This window comes from Triturus cristatus, chromosome 2_2 (assembly GCF_964204655.1).
Source record: "Triturus cristatus chromosome 2_2, aTriCri1.1, whole genome shotgun sequence".
NCBI lineage: Eukaryota > Metazoa > Chordata > Amphibia > Caudata > Salamandridae > Triturus > Triturus cristatus.
Window position 1 is genome coordinate 459227500 of NC_140582.1, and position 12962 is coordinate 459240461.

A 12962-nucleotide genomic window follows, 5' to 3' on the forward strand; every position below is an offset into this window, starting at 1 on the left:
ATGAGTGGCTTGTGATCGGTTGTTACCGTGAAATGATGTCCATACACGTACACGTGAAAATGCCGGCATGCCCAGTGGATGTCGATGGCTTCTCGCTCGATTTGCGAGTACTGCTGCTCTGTTTCGGTCAGGGACCGGCTGGCATAGGCGATGGGTGCCCACTCCTCGTTGTCCTGGAGTTGTGTCAGGACCGCTCCCAGCCCAAACAGGCTCGCGTCGACCGCCACGTTGGTGGGCTTCGCCGGGTCGAAGTATGAGAGGGTAGTGTCCGCGGACAGGGCCGCCTTCGTTGCTTGGAACGCCTGTTCCTGTTCCTGGCCCCACTGCCACGTGGTGGACGATTTGGTCAACTCCCTGAGGGGTTTGGTGAGGTTGGAGAGGTCCGGAATGAAGCGGCCGTAGAAGTTGACCATGCCCAGGAAACTCCGGGCCTCCGAGATGTTCGTTGGAGCTGGGGCATCTTGGACATCCTTCACCTTGTCCGGGTCTGGGGCCACCCCTTGGTCCGAGAAGGTGTACCCAAAGAAGCTGATCTTGTTCTGCAGGAACTGACACTTCTCCCGGTGCAGGGTCAAACCTGACTCCTGGATCCTCTTGAGGACCCCTCTCAACCGCTGGTGGTGTTCCTCTATGGTTGACGCGTATAGGAGCAGGTCGTCGCTCACATTGAGCACGCCGGGGAGCCCACTGAGCACTTCTCTGATGGTATTTTGGAATACCTCGGCGGCACTCGAGATGCCGAAGTTCAGGCGCCGATACCGTCTGAGGCCCACATGGGTGGAAAATGTGGTGATGTACCTCGAGTCCGGATGAAGTGGTAACTGGTGGTAGCCTGACCGTAGGTCCATCTTCAAAAACCACCTGGCCCCGTTCAGCTCCCCCAGGATGTCATCAATGGTCAGGTGTCGCTCTCTTTTGACAGTGGTGTTGGGGAGGCGCATGTCCACACAGATGCGGACTTGTCCTGGCTGCTTCGGCTTCCTGGCGATGACGATCGGGGATACCCACGGGGTTGGCCCACTGACATTCTCGATGATGCCTTGTCTCTCCAGGGCCTCCAGCTCCTCCTCGACCTTCTGCCGCAGGTGGAAAGCAATTCTCCGGTGCCTCAACGCCACTGGTTGGACCGATGGGTCGATGTGTAAGGATACTTCCTTTCCTTTCAGGCACCCGATGCCGTTAAAGACTTCTCCAAATTCTTCCATGATTGTATCCAGTTCTTCCTCCAGGACTGCCATGGCGAACGAGATCAGTCTCAATTCTTCGGCCGACTGCCCGCTCAGCAGCATCCCGCTGCCCTCTTCCGTGACATAGACGGTGGTGTTGATCCTCCTCTCACCATGTTGTAGCTCTGTTTTGAAGCACCCGATGAGGGGAATGGGCGTCTTCTGGCCGTATGCGAACACCTGAATCTTCGCCTCTCTCAGCGGGGGTTTGACCCGCAGTTGGTGGTAGACATTGGCGGCCATCAGCTCAATGGAGGCCCCAGTGTCAATTGTCGCCTTTACCTCTTGACGTTGTACTAGGATGCGACATTTCGGAAGTCTGCGCTTCTTCTTCTGTGGTTGATGGATTGCAAACACATAATGGACTGGGTACTCTTCGGTGTCATCGTCCATGTCCTCACTGTCTGCTTCTTCTCGTACCGCATGGGCCGCCTCTTTCTTGACTCTGGTGGACCGGCACACCGCCGCAAAGTGGTTCATCCACCCGCAGGCGCTGCACTTTTTCCCTCTGGCCGGGCAGTCTTGCATGCGGTGGGGTTGGCCGCCACAGTACCCACAGTCTTTCTTCTTTGCCTCCGGCTGCCGTTTCCCTCCGGCTTGCCTTCCTTTTGGCCGCACTACGTTCACCACTTCCGCCACCTGCACTTGCTCCGTCTTGACAGGGCGATGTAGGGCCACCTCCATATGCGAGGCTCTCGCTTGCGATAGCTCCTTCGACCGTCCGAGGGTGAGGATGTCCGCCAGGGGCTTTCCTTCTTCCTGGAGGACTGTGACACGAAGCTTAGACGAGTAACAACCCTGTATAATCTGCCCTCGGATCTCCTCCTGTTCGTCGCGGAACCCACACGTGCTGGCTAACTCCTTCAGCCTGCCATGGAACGCATCCAGGGACTCGTCCGCCTCTTGTTTGGCCTGACGGAAGATGAACCGTTCGTAGTCTCTGTTCGCCATGGGCTCGAAGTGGGCGTTGAGCGCGTTCAGCAGTGTGTGGTATGTTTTCGGCGTGGCTTCCACAAGAGTTTTGTAGATGCGGTGGATGTCTTTGCCTCCTAGGTGGAGCAGCAACGCTCTGCGCCATTCCCTCGCGATGCCAGCCCCTTCGAAGTAAATTTGTAGACGGTCTGTCCAATCCCTCCTGCGCGGGGCAAGGGATGACGGGGCACCGTCAACGGCAAACGGCTCAATGGCGGGAATTGACGCCATCTTGGCACGTGCGCAGCACGCGGTGGAAGCTGGCTTCCTCTCCTCTGCGTCGACGCCACCAGGCATGCACCCCCTACGGCCGTGGCGCGTAGACTCCCCTCTCGCTTCTCCACCAAACGGTGGGCGCGCCTACCTCCAGACGTCATCCGCGGGACCCCTTAGGCGCTCTGGGTGGGGGCGAGCACACCCGGCATAGGCCCGAACCGTAGGAGGGCGCGGTCATCGTCAGACACCTCGTGGGGCAGGTGCGGCACCACCTGGGCGAGACATACCCCTCACCGGCTGTGGATTGGGGCACCAGGGCGCACACAGCGTCGCCGTCGATGGCTTGGTGGGCCTCCAGGGCACTTGCAGTGATCCTCACCAGGCCTCATAGCAGGCTCCGCCGGGTCACCAGGAGGGGGCCTGCACACACAGGCTCAGGACACCTGGGTGGCCAGAATGGATATTGTGGGGCATAAACAGCACATCAGGGCTCAATAGACCCTCGTCGCCAGTGTGAAGTCTTAAGAGGCCTAATTAGCATGGCAGCGCATAGGCGCTTAATAAGACACGGGAGCCGACTTGTAGTTAGCACACACGCGGCTCCGGCTAATGCGTCTGACGTCACGCGTCAGCGCTAGCGCGTCCCGGTAGCGCGGAAGGCTAGAACGCCTCGCGTACGCCGGACACTACACCATCCTCTTTATTTTTTAGCCACCATTGTTTAGATTTTGACACACACCTAAAGTTTCTGTAGTTTAGTGTTTTTCATCTATTATTATATAATTTTTCCCCATATATCCCGTTCCTCTTTCGGATGGTATCTCTTTGCAATCTTTTCTAAGGCTATGAATCTGTTTAGGATTGTTTGCTGGAGAAGACAAACTTATTTACTGCTAACATTTTTGTTTCACCGAGGGCACTCTTCATGCGTTCGTAACAAACTCTTTTGTCCTCCCCTCCCTTATCTCTATTGTGAGCAGAAAACTTAAGTGAAGATGTTTTCCCTAATAGGTGCCTTCTGGGGGCTTCTAAGGCTGGCTGGCTAAAAAATGTTAAGTGAAAGACCCAACTTCAAATTGACCGTTTGAAACGTTTATTCTTTTTCTTTTTGGTTGAAAAAATGTATTAGAAAAAAGCATTTCAATGTGTTTATTTGAGTAAAACAATAGATATTTCTGAAGTTTAATGTGTAGGTGAGGAAATGATTGAAGGTTATGAATCTAGGTAAAATACCCAATTTGGAAGGTTATTTTTGAGGTAATCAGTATTTCTTTATGGTTAAAGGTATTCTGACATGTCATATTAGATTAGGTAGGTCATTCTCTTCTGGTAATGCTTACCATGAAATTAAGAGCTGAAGATTATATTTCCAAATTGTTCTTTTTTATTTGTTGTTGTTCAAACAAATGTATAGATGGGCAGAGTGTCAAATTCCCATGTGCATAGGATACATTACATTCTATATCAAAAGACATTTAGGGGCTTACTCACAAGACTCTTGCGCCACCGTTGGGTCACTTTTACCAATCTTAAATGTGACGCATGAGCAGTGCAAGAGGCTTGTAAATAAAAGTCCCTTCATTCTTTTAGAAGAGTTAAGGAAGTCTGCTTCCTTGTCAGCAGTGCATTTTTGTGTTGGGCCCAAGAAGGTTATCAAAGTGTGAGGATGGGTGCCGAAGAGTCAGTCCAGAACTGACTTAAGTTGCTAAGACTTTGTATTTAGAGTATGCCATCTCAAAACTTTCCTAACGGTGTGACCTGCTTTTACTGGCAGAATGAAGGTAGTTACTGACAACCTTTATTTGTTCTGCTTCTATGATATTTTCATATGTGAGGGAACTCTGAACTCTTCTTAGTACCAGGTGTATACATTCTTGTTGAAGCATCTTGACCATGCAACACTGCTGGAATCCCAAAATGTAGTTATATTTTAAATGTTCTCCTAGCACCACTGTACATTTTAATAGTTAAAAGCTCAGCCCAATAGTCTTTTATCTCTGTGATATTTACTTCAATATAGTGACATAAGAGAGGGGTTGGTCGGGTTGTCATTCAGCCATAAATGTTATTGTGTTTGATTAAAATCATCTTCAAAAATAAACAAGTAACTTAATAAAATCAATGTGTTAAATATCCCAAACGTGGGGGAGGAGCCTAGCGCTTGACCAAGATGGCCGCGTGAGCTTTGAGCTCCCGAGACCCTCGTGCCCTCCGTCGACTATCCTGTCTCTAATCCTGTTTGCATGCATGGCATTGTGCAGATGACTGGTCAGGGAGGCGATTGATGCTACCCGCGGTCGGATCGCCCACCGGGAACCGGAGTTATGCATGGCGGAAGATTGAGGCCTATCTCCGAGGGATGCCAGGGGCTAGAGTTGGCAGGATGCCCGACCTCTAATTGAACAACAGCGGCCAGGCGAGGTGTGAACTACCGGACGGAGGTCCCCATCCTTTCACTTTCACTTTCTCGCCCTTTGTTGGCCCTGCCCAGGGAGTGCTCTCAGCTGCTTTATTATCATTTGGACGCTCTGCACGCTACTCTGGCGGCCCATCGCAGGACTGCGCACTCCTGCCTTATTTCGCTGGAAGAGGGTCGTCCTGTTTGAACCGACCTGCTTGAGCCAACCATGTCGGGCAAAGCAGAGGTGGATCGGCTGAAGCCTAAGGCCACCAGGCGGGGAGCCTATACTCAGGCCAATAATATGGACCGCTACGCCCAGCAGAAGGGGTCACCGGGTGGACCGACCCAGTCGCCGGATGCACAGAAGACTGCCTCACCCCTGGCCCCGGAGCTCTCGCTCCAGGATGTCATGGGCGCGCTCGAAGGGCTGCAGACTTCGATTGGGAGACAGTTTGATGCCCTGGCGCACAAAGTGGATGCCATCTTGGTGGACGTTAATCTGATCCGCTCGGATTTGGGCAAAACGAACGAACGAGTTAAAACCCTGGACCTCAAGACCACGGGCCTCGCTGATGATGTCTCGGAACTACAGACCGAGGTCCGTAAGTTGCGGACCGAGAGTGATCTCGCCGCCCGTCGGCTGGAGGACTTTGAGAGCCGGGCCAGGCGCAACAACGTGCGCGTTATCGGGGTCCCGGAGTCCTCGGACGAGACTTCTGTAGACCTGCTAGTGGAGGACTTGGTGCTTAATCATCTGCAGCCTAAGGGTCTTGGAAAGTTTTTCGCAGTTGAGAGGGCCCATAGAGTGCCGGGTGGTAGGCCCAAGGTGGGAGCCCCACCGAGGCCGATTGTCGCCCGGCTCTTTCATTTTCGAGATCGGGACGCTATCCTGCAAGCATCGAGGGTGACGGGCCCGGTCCCCTTCCAGAACGCTTCGGTGAATTTCTATCCTGACTTCACCCAGCAGGTGCAGAGGCAGAGGCAGGGCTTCCTGGGGGTGAAGAGGCGGCTTCGGGAGAGGGAACTGAAATATGCCATGCTCTTCCCTGCCAGACTACGGGTGGTGTACGAAGACCGAACATTCTTTTTTGAGTCGCCTGTCATGGCCGATGAATGGCTGGACGCTCTGCCCCGACGACGGACGGGAGAGGACACTGCCGCAGACGGGGACAGTGGCCGGGATGAACAAGGTTGATGTCTTCGGAACCGGACTGACTCGATTTGACTCTAGTTAATGACTTGAACAGAATGCAGTAAATACGGAGGGTTGTGGGAGGACGAGGGGAGCTCTTTCCTCCCTTAGGGTACTTTTTGTAGATTTTGGGTTTGGTAGGGCGACAGGCACACTGCAAGTTGGGGGGGCTTTGTAAGCTGCAGCAGGGGTGCAGGGTGGGGGGGATAGTTGGGATTTTGGGTTTGTTGTTGGGGGGTTTGTTTCTGCAAGGCGTATTGATTATTTTCAGGACTGTTCCATGGTGGCTCTTCGGGTGTGGGGTGGGCCTCCTTACGTTTGGGGATGGGGGGTAGGGGTTTAAGTGTTATTAGCTGGAATGTTAATGGTTTGGGGGATCGCATTAAGCGCGGGATTGTTTTGCAATTCCTGAAACGGTCATTGCCGGATGTCGCCCTACTGCAGGAGACGCACCTTATAGGTAACACGTGCTATGCTCTTAATAGGAAGGGTTATAAATTCATAGCACATTCGGGATTTTCCTCTGGGTCCAGGGGTGTGGGCATCCTAGTCAGAGCCTCCCTACCATTTGAGGTGGACTCCACCATTGTTGACGATAGGGGGAGGTTTGTGGCGGTGGCGGGGCGGTGGGAAGGAAGAACTTTGGTTTTAGTTTCGGTTTATGTCCCGCCGGCCCTGCAGGCCTCCACGTTTACGGATCTGGGTAGGGCCTTGCTGGATCTCCCGGGGGGTATGCTTGTGGTGGGGGGTGACTTCAATGCTGTAGGCTCTGGGCTGCTGGATAGATACCCGCCCAGAGACACAGGGGGGGCTCAGAAGTGGCTTCCAGACTTTCTTGACACTCTTGGCCTGATAGACTGCTGGAGGCTCCGGCACCCCACACAGAGCCAATACACCTTCCACTCCGGAGCGCATGGTAGCCTCTCCAGGATTGATTACCTGCTCACTCTGGCTGCGCATGCCTCAATGTTGTCCGAGGCCAGGCACATGGCGCGTGGTATATCGGACCATTCGCCAGTGTGGGTCAGGCTGGATGTTGGCCGTGAGGGAGGGGGAAGAGTGGCTCCTATTAACCCTTGGTACTTCCGAGACCCCAAGATGCGCAGCGCACTGGTGAAGACAGTGGATAATTTTTTCAAGGATAATCAGGGATCCGTAGACTCGGCAGTGTCGCTGTGGGAAGCATTTAAGACCGTGCTGCGAGGGGAGGCCCTCTCCCTTGTAGTGGCGGCCAAGCGGCGGAGAGATGGCGAGGTTATGCAGGTTGAGGAGGAGATCGTGGCTTTGGAGGGAGCGCTAGAGGAGGAGGTTACAGAGGCCTCACTGCATGAGCTGAGCTTGAAGCAAGCCGAGTATAAGGACCTGGTGACGAATGCTGCTAAGATCCTCAGTAGGGAACAGCAGGGCCGCTTGTATGATGTTGGTGACAAGGCCGGGAAACTCCTAGCTTGGCTGGACAAAAAAGAACGGGTTAATAGAGTAGTGCCGGAGTTGACGGGAGAGGGGGGAGAGGTGATTGTGGAACCTGAGAGGATTGTACAGTGCTTCACGGACTCTTTCCGTATGGTTTATGCCTCAGTGTCGGATAGGCCGCCCGAGGACTCGCGTGACCTCTTGCGTGATATCGCTTTGCCCTGTCTTTCCGACGTAGATAGGGACGATTTGGATGGAGACATAACGGTCGATGAGGTGGCGGGAGCTATCCGCGCGCTGAACTCGGGCAAGGCCTCCGGCCCGAATGGTTTGCCAATTGACCTGTATAAGCTGTTTCCGGATAGGGTTGCCCCTCACCTGTGCGCCATGTTCGTGGAGGCGCGGGGGAGTGGGACCCTCCCGTTGGATCAGCGACTGGCGGCAATTGTTGTTATACACAAAGATGGTAAACCCCGAGATAAGTGTGCCTCATATAGGCCTATCTCACTTCTTAACGCCGAGCCGAAGATTCTGGCTAAAGTCCTTGCGGCCCGATTGATCAGGGTACTTGGAGACCTGATCCACCCGGATCAATCCGGTTTTATTCCGCATCGTAACACCGCGTTAAACCTTCGGCGCCTTCATGGCGTAATCGCCAGGGCGGGCACGCTGCGTGAACCAGCCGTTGTGGCGTCTCTCGATGCCACGATGGCCTTTGATACGGTGGAATGGGCATATTTGTGGGCTGTGCTGGCCAAGTTCGGCTTTGGCCATGGCTTTGTGAGCTGGGTGAGGTTGCTGTATGAGGGACCCCTTGCGAGTGTGGTGGTAAATGGCCGGGCGTCGACTCCGTTTCAGCTTGGGAGGGGCACTCGGCAAGGTTGCCCCCTGTCGCCATTGTTGTTCGCCCTCGCCCTTGAGCCACTGGCGGCGTGGATACGCTGGAGCCCGGATATACGGGGACTTAGATGGTCGCCCGAACACGAGGACCGCATTTGGCTATATGCTGATGACATCCTGTTGTATCTTGCCTCGCCCAAGAAATCACTGATAGTGGTCTGTGACGTTCTTACATCTTTCGGTAGGAATTCGGGTCTCGTCATCAACTGGAGTAAATCGTATTTATATGTTCTGAGTGGCGAGGTTCCACCGATCCCGCGAACTTGTTCGATCCAGATCGCTCAGCAGGGCTTCGTGTATCTGGGGATCTTTATCTCCACGGACTCCGCTTTGCGGTATGAGAGGAACCTGCTCCCCCCCCTGGCGCGCCTGCGGCGGGATGTAGAGGGCTGGCGGAGGCTGCCGCTCTCCCTCGTTGGGCGCGCTGCCTTGTTCAAAATGATGTCTCTTCCCCGGTTCCTCTACGCATTGCAGAATACTCTAGATTGGGTACCGGCCAAATACTTTCGGGAGATCGAAAGCCTCCAACGAACGTTGCTGTGGGACGGGCGGCCGCGAATAGCAATTGCTAAGTTGACGCTTCCATGGTATGATGGGGGTATTGCGCTTCCAGACATCCGACGCTACTATTGGGCCACCCAGCTGAGCGCGATTAATCATGGTCTCTATGGCCCTCCCCTCAGCCCTGGTTATGCCATGGATAGGTGGTTGCTGCGTGGTGGTAACTATCACAGGGCGTTGTACTCGCGGTCCCTGGACTCGTCCCTCACGGGGCCCACTGGGGTGGCGGTGCGTGTGTGGAAGATGGCAACTGACTCGCTGGGCTGGAAGGATAGGCTCACCCTCGCTACCCCGCTGTTTGAATCTGAAAGATTGGGTAGGCTTTGGCATACAAAAGGTTTTGATAAATGGGACCTGATCGGCATCTCCAGGGTCGGAGATGTGCTGATTAAGGGGAGGGTGAAGTCCTTTGAAGAGTTGCAGAAGGAGTATGAGTTGGGGACTTCCGAGTTTTTCCGCTATGTTCAGGTGCGTCATGCCCTCCGGTCAGTCCTCGTGGAGGGTGAGAAGGTGCCTGAGTCTTCTCCTTTGGAGGACCGGATCCTTGATGGCCATATGCCTGAGAGCACGATCTCGCTCATCTACAAGAAATTGATAAACGTCCGGGCGGATGCGCTTCTGGGGCTGCGGGACCAGTGGACTAGGGATGGACTCGAGTTGGATGACGAGGATTGGCAGTCTGCTGTTTCCTCTCCCAAGGAGGTTGCGATCCCGTCGCGTCTGAGGCTGGTGCAGCTCAAAATACTGCATCGAGTGTATGTGACGGGGCCAAGGCTGGTTCATATGGGGTTCTCTGAGGAAGGCCTATGTAGGAGGGGATGTGGTATGGTGGGTACTTTCCTGCATATCATCTGGGAATGTGGTGTCATCGCGGAATTCTGGAGGAGAGTCCATGCAGTGATGGGGGAGGTGACGGGCATTGCTATGCAGCCGGAAGCGCGGTGTTGTCTCCTGAATGTCTGGGGGCCCACTGATCACGACGCGGCACAGACCCAATGGGTGACTCTGGGTAACATGGTCGCTAAGAGAGATATCGCGCGATTGTGGGGCTCCGCGGGGCCCCCCACATTGACAGCGTGGAAAGAAAATATGGATTGGAGTATGCTCAGGGAGAAGACAGTATATTGCGCTAGAGGCCGCCCTCGGAAGTGGCACGCCATCTGGGGGCGGTGGAATCAATACAGGGGGGGAATATGTCTTGCCCCTGATTTGGATCCCCCCGAGGAACAGCTTTCTTCTTGACATTCTTTCCAGCTCAGTATATAAGATGTGATGATTAATTGACTTCTTGGGCCTCTGCTGTCCCCCTTCTTCCTCTTATCACAGTACTGTGACTGTTAGATGATTGGGGTCCGGCCTCCCCTGGGGGGCTTTCACCATGGGCATTCAGTGTTTTTGCCTTGCTGGGGTTTGTTGTTTGTTCGTGTTTACTTAAAAATGGAATCTTTTCACTGCTCCTTTAATGCAATGTGGACGCTTCTTTGTCCTTCTCTAACGAAGCTGCCGAACCTCCGGGTTGTCGGCTGAATAGCTGTGTCCAGACTCTTGAAGAAATAAAGGATTTAAAAAAAAAAAAAAAAAAATATCCCAAACGTAAAACTCAGCAACTAGGCTCTCAGACAGATTAATCTCATACTGTTAAAATTGTTGTGAACCTAAATTCTAAATACAGATGGCACGGTTTATTGACTTCTTTTCTGGATCACTCACTGTAATTTCTCATTCTCTCAGCAATTAGCATACTTTGCCAAGTCTCTCTGTTGCGACCCTCCAGATCTTTGGTATGTGTCTAATAATTTGTTTACTTTTATAAATAAAAATAGTGCAGCAGCAAGCTTTTTGGTCCTGCAAGAATCTTCATTAAATATTAACGACAGATATTTTTGTGCAAATCTAGCAATGCATAACAAATTCAAGTTAACTGGTAAACTATTTCTACACCAAGGGCACAAAGGTGGCAAAAAGATTTTGCTTGTTAATCCCACTCCATGAGCTTTCAAATTCTCAAAATGGTAATGCGTAAAAGGCGTCAGCTGAGAAAGCCGTGTTTAGCATTTGTGTTAAGAGAAGATGTTAGATTAGGCAACAACTCGCAATGTAACTAGATATCATACATTTTGACCCAAGGTTCTGCAACGACTTTGATTAATCAGACTTAAGCCTTGTGGTTCTCCTTTCCATTCAACATAACACAACTTCAACAGCAGATCCCATGCGCCTCCCAGACTGTTTCAATAGGTCTGTTTGAGCTTCATGGTGTTAAAAAAAAAAATTGATGCCAGTCTGACCAGCAGCCAAACTGCTGTGTTCTAATTGGGTCAGGAGCAGATCTGGTGCATGCCCTAACAAAGCATGTTTATTTGTAATGCACACATTCACCCAGAGGCATCTTGGCACTGAATAACAGATGTTTCTTGTTACCCATGCAGTGGAGGCATTAGTCCACTGAGCCACCAGACCCAAACTAAAATTATTTTAAAACTCTTATAAATGTAACAAATATGACTGTGAGTTTTAATTCAAATTATTTTCTGTGGTGGTAGGTGGATTGTCGAAGACTTAATAATTTTTCCACACAATTCATATGAAGTGTACCTAAGCTGGTATTTGAATAACTGGCAAATACGGTCATGTCATAGGATACAACTGAATCAATTATGGTTGAAAAGACAGTTCGTCTGAGATAGCACTTCGATAGTGTAAAAAGTGAAAACAGCTATGCCTTCATGTGACACTCTGGCATCTAGAGGACAAAGCTTTGACGTGAATTCCCCCCTTTACTCTATGATCAAGCTGCAAGCCTAGACAATTGTATTGCTGTTCCTGGTCAATTTTAGATTCATTTAAATTCCATGTAACCTGTTACATTTAAAACATCATATTTTTTGTTTCTAGGAGATTATTTGAAGATTATTCAAATTGTTATATTAATCCACGTTAATGAGCAATTTTTGCAATACAACAGATATGGTTGGTAGGAGGACTGGGTCATCTCCATTGGCCATACTGGAAATATGATATTCATCATTGTTCAAACCATTAGATGTTGGAATTTTAGGTGACACCTGCCATCATGTGACAATTTGCTTTTGGCAAATTTTCTTTACTGTCCTCAAAGTTGAAGTATTCCTATAATTCGGTTATAGGGACCAAATTGGATATAAGAGGAAACAAGATGTCTGAAACCTACCAGAGTTTATATGTGAGACCTGTTTTACTTGGTTTCACTCTTTCTTGTCTTCTAATGAGAGTGATGCACTCTTTCTCTTTCCTCATAGATTCTGCTCTCCATGTCCTACATGTGCCTCAGATATTGTACCAAATGTGAGGAGGTATGAGTCACCATCTTTTAAACTATACCCGCGACTCCACCAGAAACAACGCTGTGAGATCTATCTTCCAATGGAACTTTTTATGTCACCACTCATGTCCATGTATCCTATCAGTGAGGGTGCTGCAGCTGGTAACCGTATCCTTCGTTCTTCATTTGGGGTGTTTTCACAGTAATCCTAATGTGAACCTATTAATGGTCTGTCCCTGTCTGTCGTTTTAGCTGTTGACTAAGTACTGGATAACCGATAGAAACATATAACGAAAGTTGTTGAAGTCAATGAGAAGATTGCCACTTAGCCTACTAACTGGATACTACACTGGCCTAATCAAGAAAAAACTTTCCCCATCATCAGCATTATCAATGCAATGAACACCCCAGCCACATGGTTAAAGCTGCACCTTTAATTACCTGAACAAAGGAGCATTTGGTGAGGAAGCTTGCCAATCCAAGGGAGTTACAGGATTTCATCCGTGGACTCTGAGCTGTTTTATATTATTGCAAAAATAGTTTCAGAAGCTACAACAAAAGAGACACATGGAAGGCATGCATTACCACCATATCAACAGCAATTAGAGGAGGAGGCACTTGAGAAAAACGCATATGCCAACAGATGTCTTCAAGAAACAGTTTGAGCAGATTATAAAGAATTCCATAGATCATTTAGTGGCATCTGTTTATATTGTGTAGGGGTTCATGTTGCCTCTCTGCCATTTTCATAGTGTATCGCTAATGATTAAAAAAACATTC

General features: G+C 50.9%; 1 protein-coding gene across 1 annotated transcript in view; it reads left to right on the plus strand.

Annotated features, from left to right (window-relative positions):
* LOC146862358 (uncharacterized) overlaps positions 1-12694 on the plus strand; it is a 39757-nt gene extending 27063 nt beyond the window's left edge. The window contains exon 2 of the mRNA XM_085643260.1: positions 12160-12694. The gene's annotated coding sequence lies outside the window, so the exon portion shown is untranslated. The remainder of the gene's footprint in view (positions 1-12159) is intronic.
* The last annotated feature ends 268 nt before the right edge of the window (positions 12695-12962 follow it).